General features: G+C 38.4%; 33 pseudogenes; all 33 read left to right on the top strand.

Moving 5' to 3' along the window:
• The first annotated feature begins 118 nt into the window (after window positions 1-118).
• LOC149683202 (5S ribosomal RNA) lies at window positions 119-237 on the top strand (annotated as a pseudogene).
• A 362-nt stretch (window positions 238-599) lies between these two features.
• On the top strand, window positions 600-718 carry LOC149683201 (5S ribosomal RNA; annotated as a pseudogene).
• Window positions 719-855: 137 nt separating this feature from the next.
• Window positions 856-958, top strand: LOC149683200 (5S ribosomal RNA; annotated as a pseudogene).
• Window positions 959-1,306: 348 nt separating this feature from the next.
• Window positions 1,307-1,425, top strand: LOC149683199 (5S ribosomal RNA; annotated as a pseudogene).
• Window positions 1,426-1,786: 361 nt separating this feature from the next.
• Window positions 1,787-1,905, top strand: LOC149683198 (5S ribosomal RNA; annotated as a pseudogene).
• Window positions 1,906-2,267: 362 nt separating this feature from the next.
• LOC149683197 (5S ribosomal RNA) lies at window positions 2,268-2,386 on the top strand (annotated as a pseudogene).
• Window positions 2,387-2,748: 362 nt separating this feature from the next.
• LOC149683196 (5S ribosomal RNA) lies at window positions 2,749-2,867 on the top strand (annotated as a pseudogene).
• Window positions 2,868-3,229: 362 nt separating this feature from the next.
• On the top strand, window positions 3,230-3,348 carry LOC149683195 (5S ribosomal RNA; annotated as a pseudogene).
• A 362-nt stretch (window positions 3,349-3,710) lies between these two features.
• Window positions 3,711-3,829, top strand: LOC149683194 (5S ribosomal RNA; annotated as a pseudogene).
• Window positions 3,830-4,191: 362 nt separating this feature from the next.
• Window positions 4,192-4,310, top strand: LOC149683193 (5S ribosomal RNA; annotated as a pseudogene).
• Window positions 4,311-4,448: 138 nt separating this feature from the next.
• LOC149683192 (5S ribosomal RNA) lies at window positions 4,449-4,567 on the top strand (annotated as a pseudogene).
• Window positions 4,568-4,928: 361 nt separating this feature from the next.
• On the top strand, window positions 4,929-5,047 carry LOC149683191 (5S ribosomal RNA; annotated as a pseudogene).
• A 362-nt stretch (window positions 5,048-5,409) lies between these two features.
• LOC149683190 (5S ribosomal RNA) lies at window positions 5,410-5,528 on the top strand (annotated as a pseudogene).
• A 362-nt stretch (window positions 5,529-5,890) lies between these two features.
• Window positions 5,891-6,009, top strand: LOC149683189 (5S ribosomal RNA; annotated as a pseudogene).
• A 362-nt stretch (window positions 6,010-6,371) lies between these two features.
• On the top strand, window positions 6,372-6,490 carry LOC149683188 (5S ribosomal RNA; annotated as a pseudogene).
• A 137-nt stretch (window positions 6,491-6,627) lies between these two features.
• Window positions 6,628-6,730, top strand: LOC149683187 (5S ribosomal RNA; annotated as a pseudogene).
• Window positions 6,731-6,852: 122 nt separating this feature from the next.
• LOC149683186 (5S ribosomal RNA) lies at window positions 6,853-6,971 on the top strand (annotated as a pseudogene).
• A 362-nt stretch (window positions 6,972-7,333) lies between these two features.
• Window positions 7,334-7,452, top strand: LOC149683185 (5S ribosomal RNA; annotated as a pseudogene).
• A 361-nt stretch (window positions 7,453-7,813) lies between these two features.
• On the top strand, window positions 7,814-7,932 carry LOC149683184 (5S ribosomal RNA; annotated as a pseudogene).
• A 362-nt stretch (window positions 7,933-8,294) lies between these two features.
• Window positions 8,295-8,413, top strand: LOC149683183 (5S ribosomal RNA; annotated as a pseudogene).
• A 362-nt stretch (window positions 8,414-8,775) lies between these two features.
• On the top strand, window positions 8,776-8,894 carry LOC149683182 (5S ribosomal RNA; annotated as a pseudogene).
• A 361-nt stretch (window positions 8,895-9,255) lies between these two features.
• On the top strand, window positions 9,256-9,374 carry LOC149683181 (5S ribosomal RNA; annotated as a pseudogene).
• Window positions 9,375-9,736: 362 nt separating this feature from the next.
• Window positions 9,737-9,855, top strand: LOC149683180 (5S ribosomal RNA; annotated as a pseudogene).
• Window positions 9,856-10,217: 362 nt separating this feature from the next.
• LOC149683179 (5S ribosomal RNA) lies at window positions 10,218-10,336 on the top strand (annotated as a pseudogene).
• A 363-nt stretch (window positions 10,337-10,699) lies between these two features.
• LOC149683178 (5S ribosomal RNA) lies at window positions 10,700-10,818 on the top strand (annotated as a pseudogene).
• Window positions 10,819-11,180: 362 nt separating this feature from the next.
• Window positions 11,181-11,299, top strand: LOC149683177 (5S ribosomal RNA; annotated as a pseudogene).
• Window positions 11,300-11,436: 137 nt separating this feature from the next.
• On the top strand, window positions 11,437-11,555 carry LOC149683176 (5S ribosomal RNA; annotated as a pseudogene).
• Window positions 11,556-11,916: 361 nt separating this feature from the next.
• On the top strand, window positions 11,917-12,035 carry LOC149683175 (5S ribosomal RNA; annotated as a pseudogene).
• A 362-nt stretch (window positions 12,036-12,397) lies between these two features.
• LOC149683174 (5S ribosomal RNA) lies at window positions 12,398-12,516 on the top strand (annotated as a pseudogene).
• Window positions 12,517-13,116: 600 nt separating this feature from the next.
• On the top strand, window positions 13,117-13,235 carry LOC149683173 (5S ribosomal RNA; annotated as a pseudogene).
• A 135-nt stretch (window positions 13,236-13,370) lies between these two features.
• On the top strand, window positions 13,371-13,489 carry LOC149683172 (5S ribosomal RNA; annotated as a pseudogene).
• A 610-nt stretch (window positions 13,490-14,099) lies between these two features.
• LOC149683171 (5S ribosomal RNA) lies at window positions 14,100-14,202 on the top strand (annotated as a pseudogene).
• Window positions 14,203-14,324: 122 nt separating this feature from the next.
• Window positions 14,325-14,443, top strand: LOC149683170 (5S ribosomal RNA; annotated as a pseudogene).
• The last annotated feature ends 29 nt before the right edge of the window (window positions 14,444-14,472 follow it).

Below are 14,472 nucleotides of genomic sequence, written 5' to 3'. Positions count from 1 at the left end.
CACTTTAGTTTCCTCTTTCAAATTCCACCAGATATGAAAAAAGCAAACAAATCTTCTTTTAGTTATTGTTTTATAAAGATGAAAGTTAAATAAATTCAAATTATTAACTAGCACTCTCGGCAACGGCCATGTCACGCTGAATACACCGATTCTCGTCCGATAACCGAAGTTAAGCAGCGTCGAGCGCAGTCATTACTTGGGAGGGAGACCACTTAGGAACACTGCGTGCCGTTGGCTTTTTCACTTTTTTTCCTCTTTTAAATTTTAATAGATATGAAAAAAGCAAACACGTTTTCTTTTTGTTATTGTTTTAAAATGATGAAGGTTAATTTGTCTCACTTAATTTAAATCCGAATTATTAACTAGCACTCTCGGCAACGGCCATATCACGCTGAAAACACCTGTTCACGTCCGATAACCGAAGTTAAGCAGCGTCGAGCGCATACAGTACTTGGGAATACTGCGTGCCGTTGGCTTTTTCCCTTTTGTTTCCTCTTTCAAATTCCACCAGATATGAAAAAAGCAAACATATCTTCTTTTTTGTTATTGTTTTATAGTGATGAAAGTTAATTAAATTCAAATTATTAACTAGCACTCTCGGCAACGGCCATATCACGCTGAATACGCCGGTTCTCGTTCGATAACCGAATTTAAGCAGCGTCGAGCGCAGTCACTACTTGGGAGGGAGACCACTTAGGAACACTGCGTGCCGTTGGCTTTTTCACTTTTTTTTCCTCTTTTAAATTTTAATAGATATGAAAAAAGCAAACATGTTTTCTTTTTGTTATTGTTTTAAAATGATGAAGGTTAATTTGTCTCACTTAATTTAAATTCGAATTATTAACTAGCACTCTCGGTAACGGCCATATCACGCTGAAAACACCGGTTCACGTCCGATCACCGAAGTTAAGCAGCGTCGAGCGCATACAGTACTTGGGAATACTGCGTGCCGTTTGTTTTTTCACTTTTGTTTCCTCTTTTAAATTCCACCAGATATGAATAAAGCAAACATATCTTCTTTTTGTTATTGCTTTTTAAAGATGAAAGTTAATTAAATTCAAATTATTAACTGGCACTCTCGGCAACGGCCATATCACGCTGAATACACCGATTCTCGTCCGATAACCGAAGTTAAGCAGCGTCGAGCGCATACAGTACTTGGGAATACTGCGTGCCGTTGGCTTTTTCACTTTTGTTTCCTCTTTCAAATTCCACCAGATATGAAAAAAGCAAACATATCTTCTTTTTTGTTATTGTTTTATAGTGATGAAAGTTAATTAAATTCAAATTATTAACTAGCAGTCTCGGCAACGGCCATATCACGCTGAATACACCGGTTCTCGTTCGATAACCGAAGTTAAGCAGCGTCGAGCGCAGTCACTACTTGGGAGGGAGACCACTTAGGAACACTGCGTGCCGTTGGCTTTTTCACTTTTTTTTCCTCTTTTAAATTTTAATAGATATGAAAAAAGCAAACATGTTTTCTTTTTGTTATTGTTCTAAAATGATGAAGGTTAATTTGTCTCACTTAATTTAAATTCGAATTATTATCTAGCACTCTCGGCAACGGCCATATCACGCTGAGAACACCGGTTCTCGTCCGATCGCCGACGTTAGCAGCGTCGAGCGCAGTCAGTACTTGGGAATACTGCGTGCCGTTTGCTTTTTCACTTTTGTTTCCTCTTTCAAATTCCACCAGATATGAAAAAAGCAAACCTATCTTCTTTTTGTTATTGTTTTATAAAGATGAAAGTTAATTAAATTCAAATTATTAACTGGCACTCTCGGCAACGGCCATATCACGCTGAATACACCGATTCTCGTCCGATAACCGAAGTTAAGCAGCGTCGAGCGCAGTCATTACTTGGGAGGGAGACCACTTAGGAACACTGCGTGCCGTTGGCTTTTTCACTTTTTTTCCTCTTTTAAATTTTAATAGATATGAAAAAAGCAAACATGTTTTCTTTTTGTTATTGTTTTAAAATGATGAAGGTTAATTTGTCTCACTTAATTTAAATCCGAATTATTAACTAGCACTCTCGGCAACGGCCATATCACGCTGAAAACACCTGTTCACGTCCGATAACCGAAGTTAAGCAGCGTCGAGCGCATACAGTACTTGGGAATACTGCGTGCCGTTGGCTTTTTCACTTTTGTTTCCTCTTTCAAATTCCACCAGATATGAAAAAAGCAAACATATCTTCTTTTTTGTTATTGTTTTATAGTGATGAAAGTTAATTAAATTCAAATTATTAACTAGCAGTCTCGGCAACGGCCATATCACGCTGAATACACCGGTTCTCGTTCGATAACCGAAGTTAAGCAGCGTCGAGCGCAGTCACTACTTGGGAGGGAGACCACTTAGGAACACTGCGTGCCGTTGGCTTTTTCACTTTTTTTTCCTCTTTTAAATTTTAATAGATATGAAAAAAGCAAACACGTTTTCTTTTTGTTATTGTTTTAAAATGATGAAGGTTAATTTGTCTCACTTAATTTAAATTCGAATTATTAACTAGCACTCTAGGCAACGGCCATATCACGCTGAAAACACCGGTTCACGTCCGATCACCGAAGTTAAGCAGCGTCGAGCGCATACAGTTCTTGGAAATACTGCGTGCCGTTTGTTTTTTCACTTTTGTTTCCTCTTTTAAATTCCACCAGATATGAAAAAAGCAAACATATCTTCTTTTTGTTATTGTTTTATAAACATGAAAGTTAATTAAATTAAAATTATTAACCAGCACTCTCGGCAACGGCCATATCACGCTGAATACCCCGGTTCTCGTCCGATAACCGAAGTTAAGCAGCGTTGAGCGCAGTCAGTACTTGGGAGGGCGACCACTTAGGAACACTGCGTGCCGTTAGCTTTTTCACTTTTTTTTTCTCTTTTAAATTCCAATAGATATGAAAAAAGCAAACATATTTTCTTTTTGTTATTGTTTGAAAAAGATGAAGGTTAATTTGTCTCACTTAATTTAAATTCGAATTATTATCTAGCACTCTCGGCAACGGCCATATCACGCTGAGAACACCGGTTCTCGTCCGATCGCCGACGTTAGCAGCGTCGAGCGCAGTCAGTACTTGGGAATACTGCGTGCCGTTTGCTTTTTTCACTTTAGTTTCCTCTTTCAAATTCCACCAGATATGAAAAAAGCAAACAAATCTTCTTTTAGTTATTGTTTTATAAAGATGAAAGTTAAATAAATTCAAATTATTAACTAGCACTCTCGGCAACGGCCATGTCACGCTGAATACACCGATTCTCGTCCGATAATCGAAGTTAAGCAGCGTCGAGCGCAGTCATTACTTGGGAGGGAGACCACTTAGGAACACTGCGTGCCGTTGGCTTTTTCACTTTTTTTTCCTCTTTTAAATTTTAATAGATATGAAAAAAGCAAACACGTTTTCTTTTTGTTATTGTTTTAAAATGATGAAGGTTAATTTGTCTCACTTAATTTAAATTCGAATTATTAACTAGCACTCTCGGCAACGGCCATATCACGCTGAAAACACCGGTTCACGTCCGATCACCGAAGTTAAGCAGCATCGAGCGCATACAGTTCTTGTAAATACTGCGTGCCGTTTGTTTTTTCACTTTTGTTTCCTCTTTTAAATTCCACCAGATATGAAAAAAGCAAACATATCTTCTTTTTGTTATTGTTTTATAAAGATGAACGTTAATTAAATTCAAATTATTAACTAGCACTCTCGGCAACGGCCATATCACGCTGAATACCCCGGTTCTCGTCCGATAACCGAAGTTAAGCAGCGTTGAGCGCAGTCAGTACTTGGGAGGGCGACCACTTAGGAACACTGCGTGCCGTTAGCTTTTTCACTTTTTTTTTCTCTTTTAAATTCCAATAGATATGAAAAAAGCAAACATATTTTCTTTTTGTTATTGTTTGAAAAAGATGAAGGTTAATTTGTCTCACTTAATTTAAATTCGAATTATTATCTAGCACTCTCGGCAACGGCCATATCACGCTGAGAACAACGGATCTCGTCCGATCGCCGACGTAAGCAGCGTCGAGCGCAGTCAGTACTTGGGAATACTGCGTGCCGTTTGCTTTTTTCACTTTTGTTTCCTCTTTCAAATTCCACCAGATATGAAAAAAGCAAACAAATCTTCTTTTAGTTATTGTTTTATAAAGATTAAAGTTAATTAAATTCAAATTATTAACTAGCACTCTCGGCAACGGCCATATCACGCTGAATACACCGGTTCTCGTCAGATAACCGAAGTTAAGCAGCGTCGAGCGCAGTCACTACTTGGGAGGGAGACCACTTAGGAACACTGCGTGCCGTTGGCTTTTTCACTTTTTTTTTCCTCTTTTAAATTTTAATAGATATGAAAAAAGCAAACAGGTTTTCTTTTTGTTATTGTTTTAAAATGATGAAGGTTAATTTGTCTCACTTAATTTAAATTCGAATTATTAACTAGCACTCTCGGCAACGGCCATATCACGCTGAATACACCGGTTCTCGTCCGATAACCGAAGTTAAGCAGCGTCGAGCGCAGTCAGTACTTGGGAGGGCGACTACTTAGGAACACTGCGTGCCGTTAGCTTTTTCACTTTTTTTTTCTCTTTTAAATTCCAATAGATATGAAAAAAGCAAACATATTTTCTTTTTGTTATTGTTTGAAAAAGATGAAGGTTAATTTGTCTCACTTAATTTAAATTCGAATTATTATCTAGCACTCTCGGCAACGGCCATATCACGCTGAGAACACCGGTTCTCGTCCGATCGCCGACGTTAGCAGCGTCGAGCGCAGTCAGTACTTGGGAATACTGCGTGCCGTTTGCTTTTTCACTTTTGTTTCCTCTTTCAAATTCCACCAGATATGAAAAAAGCAAACATATCTTCTTTTTGTTATTGTTTTATAAAGATGAAAGTTAATTAAATTCAAATTATTAACTGGCACTCTCGGCAACGGCCATATCACGCTGAATACACCGATTCTCGTCCGATAACCGAAGTTAAGCAGCGTCGAGCGCAGTCATTACTTGGGAGGGAGACCACTTAGGAACACTGCGTGCCGTTGGCTTTTTCACTTTTTTTCCTCTTTTAAATTTTAATAGATATGAAAAAAGCAAACACGTTTTCTTTTTGTTATTGTTTCAAAATGATGAAGGTTAATTTGTCTCACTTAATTTAAATCCGAATTATTAACTAGCACTCTCGGCAACGGCCATATCACGCTGAAAACACCTGTTCACGTCCGATAACCGAAGTTAAGCAGCGTCGAGCGCATACAGTACTTGGGAATACTGCGTGCCGTTGGCTTTTTCACTTTTGTTTCCTCTTTCAAATTCCACCAGATATGAAAAAAGCAAACATATCTTCTTTTTTGTTATTGTTTTATAAAGATGAAAGTTAATTAAATTCAAATTATTAACTAGCACTCTCGGCAACGGCCATATAACGCTGAATACACCGGTTCTCGTCCGATAACCGAAGTTAAGCAGCGTCGAGCGCAGTCACTACTTGGGAGGGCGACCACTTAGGAACACTGCGTGCCGTTAGCTTTTTCACTTTTTTTTTCTCTTTTAAATTCCAATAGATATGAAAAAAGCAAACATATTTTCTTTTTGTTATTGTTTGAAAAAGATGAAGGCTAATTTCTCTCACTTAATTTAAATTCGAATTATTATCTAGCACTCTCGGCAACGGCCATATCACGCTGAGAACACCGGTTCTCGTCCGATCGCCGACGTTAGCAGCGTCGAGCGCAGTCAGTACTTGGGAATACTGCGTGCCGTTTGCTTTTTTCACTTTAGTTTCCTCTTTCAAATTCCACCAGATATGAAAAAAGCAAACAAATCTTCTTTTAGTTATTGTTTTATAAAGATGAAAGTTAATTAAATTCAAATTATTAACTAGCACTCTCGGCAACGGCCATATCACGCTGAATACCCCGGTTCTCGTCCGATAACCGAAGTTAAGCAGCGTTGAGCGCAGTCAGTACTTGGGAGGGCGACCACTTAGGAACACTGCGTGCCGTTAGCTTTTTCACTTTTTTTTTCTCTTTTAAATTCCAATAGATATGAAAAAAGCAAACATATTTTCTTTTTGTTATTGTTTGAAAAAGATGAAGGTTAATTTGTCTCACTTAATTTAAATTCGAATTATTATCTAGCACTCTCGGCAACGGCCATATCACGCTGAGAACACCGGTTCTCGTCCGATCGCCGACGTTAGCAGCGTCGAGCGCAGTCAGTACTTGGGAATACTGCGTGCCGTTTGCTTTTTTCACTTTAGTTTCCTCTTTCAAATTCCACCAGATATGAAAAAAGCAAACATATCTTCTTTTTGTTATTGTTTTATAAAGATGAACGTTAATTAAATTCAAATTATTAACTAGCACTCTCGGCAACGGCCATATCACGCTGAATACGCCGGTTCTCGTTCGATAACCGAAGTTAAGCAGCGTCGAGCGCAGTCACTACTTGGGAGGGAGACCACTTAGGAACACTGCGTGCCGTTGGCTTTTTCACTTTTTTTTCCTCTTTTAAATTTTAAAAGATATGAAAAAAGCAAACATGTTTTCTTTTTGTTATTGTTTTAAAATCATGAAGGTTAATTTGTCTCACTTAATTTAAATTCGAATTATTAACTAGCACTCTCGGTAACGGCCATATCACGCTGAAAACACCGGTTCACGTCCGATCACCGAAGTTAAGCAGCGTCGAGCGCATACAGTACTTGGGAATACTGCGTGCCGTTTGTTTTTTCACTTTTGTTTTCTCTTTTAAATTCCACCAGATATGAATAAAGCAAATATATCTTATTTTTGTTATTGCTTTTTAAAGATGAAGGTTAATTAAATTCAAATTATTAACTAGCACTCTCGTCAACGGCCATATCACGCTGAATACACCGGTTCTCGTCCGATAACCGAAGTTACGCAGCGTCGAGCGCAGTCAGTACTTGGGAGGGCGACCACTTAGGAACACTGCGTGCCGTTGGCTTTTTCACTTTTTTTTTCCTCTTTTAAATTCCAATAGATATGAAAAAAGCAAACATATTTTCTTTTTGTTATTGTTTGAAAAATATGAAGGTTAATTTGTCTCACTTAATTTAAATTCGAATTATTATCTAGCACTCTTGGCAACGGCCATATCACGCTGAGAACACCGGTTCTCGTCCGATCGCCGACGTTAGCAGCGTCGAGCGCAGTCAGTACTTGGGAATACTGCGTGCCGTTTGCTTTTTCACTTTTGTTTCCTCTTTCAAATTCCACCAGATATGAAAAAAGCAAACATATCTTCTTTTTGTTATTGTTTTATAAAGATGAAAGTTAATTAAATTCAAATTATTAACTGGCACTCTCGGCAACGGCCATATCACGCTGAATACACCGATTCTCGTCCGATAACCGAAGTTAAGCAGCGTCGAGCGCAGTCACTACTTGGGAGGGAGACCACTTAGGAACACTGCGTGCCGTTGGCTTTTTCACTTTTTTTTCCTCTTTTAAATTTTAATAGATATGAAAAAAGCAAACATGTTTTCTTTTTGTTATTGTTCTAAAATGATGAAGGTTAATTTGTCTCACTTAATTTAAATTCGAATTATTATCTAGCACTCTCGGCAACGGCCATATCACGCTGAGAACACCGGTTCTCGTCCGATCGCCGACGTTAGCAGCGTCGAGCGCAGTCAGTACTTGGGAATACTGTGTGCCGTTTGCTTTTTCACTTTTGTTTCCTCTTTCAAATTCCACCAGATATGAAAAAAGCAAACATATCTTCTTTTTGTTATTGTTTTATAAAGATGAAAGTTAATTAAATTCAAATTATTAACTGGCACTCTCGGCTACGGCCTAATCACGCTGAATACACCGATTCTCGTCCGATAACCGAAGTTAAGCAGCGTCGAGCGCAGTCATTACTTGGGAGGGAGACCACTTAGGAACACTGCGTGCCGTTGGCTTTTTCACTTTTTTTCCTCTTTTAAATTTTAATAGATATGAAAAAAGCAAACATGTTTTCTTTTTGTTATTGTTTTAAAATGATGAAGGTTAATTTGTCTCACTTAATTTAAATCCGAATTATTAACTAGCACTCTCGGCAACGGCCATATCACGCTGAAAACACCTGTTCACGTCCGATAACCGAAGTTAAGCAGCGTCGAGCGCATACAGTACTTGGGAATACTGCGTGCCGTTGGCTTTTTCACTTTTGTTTCCTCTTTCAAATTCCACCAGATATGAAAAAAGCAAACATATCTTCTTTTTTGTTATTGTTTTATAGTGATGAAAGTTAATTAAATTCAAATTATTAACTAGCAGTCTCGGCAACGGCCATATCACGCTGAATACACCGGTTCTCGTTCGATAACCGAAGTTAAGCAGCGTCGAGCGCAGTCACTACTTGGGAGGGAGACCACTTAGGAACACTGCGTGCCGTTGGCTTTTTCACTTTTTTTTCCTCTTTTAAATTTTAATAGATATGAAAAAAGCAAACACGTTTTCTTTTTGTTATTGTTTTAAAATGATGAAGGTTAATTTGTCTCACTTAATTTAAATTCGAATTATTAACTAGCACTCTAGGCAACGGCCATATCACGCTGAAAACACCGGTTCACGTCCGATCACCGAAGTTAAGCAGCGTCGAGCGCATACAGTTCTTGGAAATACTGCGTGCCGTTTGTTTTTTCACTTTTGTTTCCTCTTTTAAATTCCACCAGATATGAAAAAAGCAAACATATCTTCTTTTTGTTATTGTTTTATAAAGATGAACGTTAATTAAATTCAAATTATTAACTAGCACTCTCGGCAACGGCCATGTCACGCTGAATACACCGATTCTCGTCCGATAACCGAAGTTAAGCAGCGTCGAGCGCAGTCAGTACTTGGGAGGGCGACCACTTAGGAACACTGCGTGCCGTTAGCTTTTTCACTTTTTTTTCTCTTTTAAATTCCAATAGATATGAAAAAAGCAAACATATTTTCTTTTTGTTATTGTTTGAAAAAGATGAAGGTTAATTTGTCTCACTTAATTTAAATTCGAATTATTATCTATTACTCTCGACAACGACCATATCACGCTGAGAACACCGGTTCTCGTCCGTTTGCCGACGTTAGCAGCGTCGAGCGCAGTCAGTACTTGGGAATACTGCGTGCCGTTTGCTTTTTTCACTTTAGTTTCCTCTTTCAAATTCCACCAGATATGAAAAAAGCAAACAAATCTTCTTTTAGTTATTGTTTTATAAAGATGAAAGTTAAATAAATTCAAATTATTAACTAGCACTCTCGGCAACGGCCATGTCACGCTGAATACACCGATTCTCGTCCGATAACCGAAGTTAAGCAGCGTCGAGCGCAGTCATTACTTGGGAGGGAGACCACTTAGGAACACTGCGTGCCGTTGGCTTTTTCACTTTTTTTTCCTCTTTTAAATTTTAATAGATATGAAAAAAGCAAACACGTTTTCTTTTTGTTATTGTTTTAAAATGATGAAGGTTAATTTGTCTCACTTAATTTAAATTCGAATTATTAACTAGCACTCTCGGCAACGGCCATATCACGCTGAAAACACCGGTTCACGTCCGATCACCGAAGTTAAGCAGCGTCGAGCGCATACAGTTCTTGGAAATACTGCGTGCCGTTTGTTTTTTCACTTTTGTTTCCTCTTTTAAATTCCACCAGATATGAAAAAAGCAAACATATCTTCTTTTTGTTATTGTTTTATAAAGATTAACGTTAATTAAATTCAAATTATTAACTAGCACTCTCGGCAACGGCCATATCACGCTGAATACCCCGGTTCTCGTCCGATAACCGAAGTTAAGCAGCGTTGAGCGCAGTCAGTACTTGGGAGGGCGACCACTTAGGAACACTGCGTGCCGTTAGCTTTTTCACTTTTTTTTTCTCTTTTAAATTCCAATAGATATGAAAAAAGCAAACATATTTTCTTTTTGTTATTGTTTGAAAAAGATGAAGGTTAATTTGTCTCACTTAATTTAAATTCGAATTATTATCTAGCACTCTCGGCAACGGCCATATCACGCTGAGAACACCGGTTCTCGTCCGATCGCCGACGTTAGCAGCGTCGAGCGCAGTCAGTACTTGGGAATACTGCGTGCCGTTTGCTTTTTTCACTTTAGTTTCCTCTTTCAAATTCCACCAGATATGAAAAAAGCAAACAAATCTTCCTTTAGTTATTGTTTTATAAAGATGAAAGTTAAATAAATTCAAATTATTAACTAGCACTCTCGGCAACGGCCATGTCACGCTGAATACACCGATTCTCGTCCGATAACCGAAGTTAAGCAGCGTCGAGCGCAGTCATTACTTGGGAGGGAGACCACTAAGGAACACTGCGTGCCGTTGGCTTTTTCACTTTTTTTTTCCTCTTTTAAATTTTAATAGATATGAAAAAAGCAAACACGTTTTCTTTTAGTTATTGTTTTAAAATGATGAAGGTTAATTTGTCTCACTTAATTTAAATTCGAATTATTAACTAGCACTCTCGGCAACGGCCATATCACGCTGAAAACACCGGTTCACGTCCGATCACCGAAGTTAAGCAGCGTCGAGCGCATACAGTTCTTGGAAATACTGCGTGCCGTTTGTTTTTTCACTTTTGTTTCCTCTTTTAAATTCCACCAGATATGAAAAAAGCAAACATATCTTCTTTTTGTTATTGTTTTATAAAGATGAACGTTAATTAAATTCAAATTATTAACTAGCACTCTCGGCAACGGCCATATCACGCTGAATACCCCGGTTCTCGTCCGATAACCGAAGTTAAGCAGCGTTGAGCGCAGTCAGTACTTGGGAGGGCGACCACTTAGGAACACTGCGTGCCGTTAGCTTTTTCACTTTTTTTTTCTCTTTTAAATTCCAATAGATATGAAAAAAGCAAACATATTTTCTTTTTGTTATTGTTTGAAAGAGATGAAGGTTAATTTGTCTCACTTAATTTAAATTCGAATTATTATCTAGCACTCTCGGCAACGGCCATATCACGCTGAGAACACCGGTTCTCGTCCGATCGCCGACGTTAGCAGCGTCGAGCGCAGTCAGTACTTGGGAATACTGCGTGCCGTTTGCTTTTTTCACTTTAGTTTCCTCTTTCAAATTCCACCAGATATGAAAAAAGCAAACAAATCTTCCTTTAGTTATTGTTTTATAAAGATGAAAGTTAAATAAATTCAAATTATTAACTAGCACTCTCGGCAACGGCCATGTCACGCTGAATACACCGATTCTCGTCCGATAACCGAAGTTAAGCAGCGTCGAGCGCAGTCATTACTTGGGAGGGAGACCACTAAGGAACACTGCGTGCCGTTGGCTTTTTCACTTTTTTTTCCTCTTTTAAATTTTAATAGATATGAAAAAAGCAAACACGTTTTCTTTTAGTTATTGTTTTAAAATGATGAAGGTTAATTTGTCTCACTTAATTTAAATTCGAATTATTAACTAGCACTCTCGGCAACGGCCATATCACGCTGAATACACCGGTTCTCGTCCGATAACCGAAGTTAAGCAGCGTCGAGCGCAGTCAGTACTTGGGAGGGCGACTACTTAGGAACACTGCGTGCTGTTAGCTTTTTCACTTTTTTTTTCTCTTTTAAATTCCAATAGATATGAAAAAAGCAAACATATTTTCTTTTTGTTATTGTTTGAAAAAGATGAAGGTTAATTTGTCTCACTTAATTTAAATTCGAATTATTATCTAGCACTCTCGGCAACGGCCATATCACGCTGAGAACACCGGTTCTCGTCCGATCGCCGACGTTAGCAGCGTCGAGCGCAGTCAGTACTTGGGAATAGTGCGTGCCGTTTGCTTTTTCACTTTTGTTTCCTCTTTCAAATTCCACCAGATATGAAAAAAGCAAACATATCTTCTTTTTGTTATTGTTTTATAAAGATGAAAGTTAATTAAATTCAAATTATTAACTGGCACTCTCGGCAACGGCCATATCACGCTGAATACACCGATTCTCGTCCGATAACCGAAGTTAAGCAGCGTCGAGCGCAGTCATTACTTGGGAGGGAGACTACTTAGGAACACTGCGTGCCGTTGGCTTTTTCACTTTTTTTCCTCTTTTAAATTTTAATAGATATGAAAAAAGCAAACACGTTTTCTTTTTGTTATTGTTTTAAAATGATGAAGGTTAATTTGTCTCACTTAATTTAAATCCGAATTATTAACTAGCACTCTCGGCAACGGCCATATCACGCTGAAAACACCTGTTCACGTCCGATAACCGAAGTTAAGCAGCGTCGAGCGCATACAGTACTTGGGAATACTGCGTGCCGTTGGCTTTTTCACTTTTGTTTCCTCTTTCAAATTCCACCAGATATGAAAAAAGCAAACATATCTTCTTTTTTGTTATTGTTTTATAGTGATGAAAGTTAATTAAATTCAAATTATTAACTAGCACTCTCGGCAACGGCCATATCACGCTGAATACGCCGGTTCTCGTTCGATAACCGAAGTTAAGCAGCGTCGAGCGTAGTCACTACTTGGGAGGGAGACCACTTAGGAACACTGCGTGCCGTTGGCTTTTTCACTTTTTTTTCCTCTTTTAAATTTTAATAGATATGAAAAAAGCAAACATGTTTTCTTTGTGTTATTGTTTTAAAATGATGAAGGTTAATTTGTCTCACTTAATTTAAATTCGAATTATTAACTAGCACTCTCGGCAACGGCCATATCACGCTGAGAACACCGGTTCTCGTCCGATCGCCGACGTTAGCAGCGTCCAGCGCAGTTAGTACTTGGGAATACTGCGTGCCGTTGGCTTTTTCACTTTTGTTTCCTCTTTTAAATTCCACCCGATATGAAAAAAGCAAACATATTTTCTTTTTGTTATTGTTTTAAAAAGATGAAGGTTAATTTGTCTCACTTAATTTAAATTCGAATTATTATCTAGCACTCTCGGCAACGGCCATATCACGCTGAGAACACCGGTTCTCGTCCGATCGCCGACGTTAGCAGCGTCGAGCGCAGTCAGTACTTGGGAATACTGCAAGCCGTTGGCTTTTTCACTTTTGTTTCCTCTTTTAAATTCCACCAAATATGAAAAAAGCAAACATATCTTCTTTTTGTTATTGTTTTATAAAGATGAAAGTTAATTAAATTAAAATTATTAAATAGCACTCTCGGCAACGGCCATATCACGCTGGATACACCGGTTCTCGTCCGATAACCGAAGTTTAGCAGCGTCGAGCGCAGTCACTACTTGGGAGGGAGACCACTTAGGAACACTGCGTGCCGTTGGCTTTTTCACTTTTTCTTTCCTCTTTTAAATTTTAATAGATATGAAAAAAGCACACATGTTTTCATTTTGTTATTGTTTTAAAATGATGGTTAATTTGTCTCACTTAATTTAAATTCGAATTATTAACTAGCACTCTCGGCAACGACCATATCACGCTGAATACACCGGTTCTCGTCCGATCACCGAAGTTAAGCAGCGTCGAGCGCAGTCAGTACTTGGGAGGGAGACCACTTAGGAACTCTGCGTGCCGTTGGCTTTTTCACTTTTTTTTCCTCTTTTAAATTTTAATAGATATGAAAAAAGCAAACATGTTTTTTTTGTTATTGTTTTAAAATGATGGTTAATTTGTCTCACTTAATTTAAATTCGAATTATTAACTAGCACTCTCGGCAACGGCCATATCACGCTGAGAACACCGGTTCTCGTCCGATCGCCGACGTTAGCAGCGTCCAGCGCAGTCAGTACTTGGGAATACTGCGTGCCGTTGGCTTTTTCACTTTTGTTTCCTCTTTTAAATTCCACCCGATATGAAAAAAGCAAACATATTTTCTTTTTGTTATTGTTTTAAAAAGATGAAGGTTAATTTGTCTCACTTAATTTAAATTCGAATTATTATCTAGCACTCTCGGCAACGGCCATATCACGCTGAGAACACCGGTTCTCGTCCGATCGCCGACGTTAGCAGCGTCGAGCGCAGTCAGTACTTGGGAATACTGCAAGCCGTTGGCTTTTTCACTTTTGTTTCCTCTTTTAAATTCAACCCGATATGAAAAAAGCAAACTTATTTTCTTTTTGTTATTGTTTTAAAAAGATGATGGTTAATTTGTCTCACTTAATTTAAATTCGAATTATTACCTAGCACTCTCGGCAACGGCCATATCACGCTGAATACACCGGTTCTCGTCCGATAACCGAAGTTAAGCAGCGTCGAGCGCATACAGTACTTGGGAATACTGCGTGCCGTTGGCTTTTTCACTTTTGTTTCCTCTTTCAAATTCCACCAAATATGAAAAAAGCAAACATATCTTCTTTTTGTTATTGTTTTATAAAGATGAAAGTTAATTAAATTAAAATTATTAACTAGCACTCTCGGCAACGGCCATATCACGCTGGATACACCGGTTCTCGTCCGATAACCGAAGTTTAGCAGCGTCGAGCGCAGTCACTACTTGGGAGGGAGACCACTTAGGAACACTGCGTGCCGTTGGCTTTTTCACTTTTTCTTTCCTCTTTTAAATT

Source organism: Phalangium opilio, unplaced genomic scaffold, assembly GCF_054372755.1.
Source record: "Phalangium opilio isolate 3A_F unplaced genomic scaffold, DU_Popi_V2 ptg000037l_1, whole genome shotgun sequence".
Classification (NCBI taxonomy): domain Eukaryota; kingdom Metazoa; phylum Arthropoda; class Arachnida; order Opiliones; family Phalangiidae; genus Phalangium; species Phalangium opilio.
The sequence above is the reverse complement of the archived record's forward strand: the minus strand, read 5'-3'. Positions and strand labels throughout refer to the sequence as shown.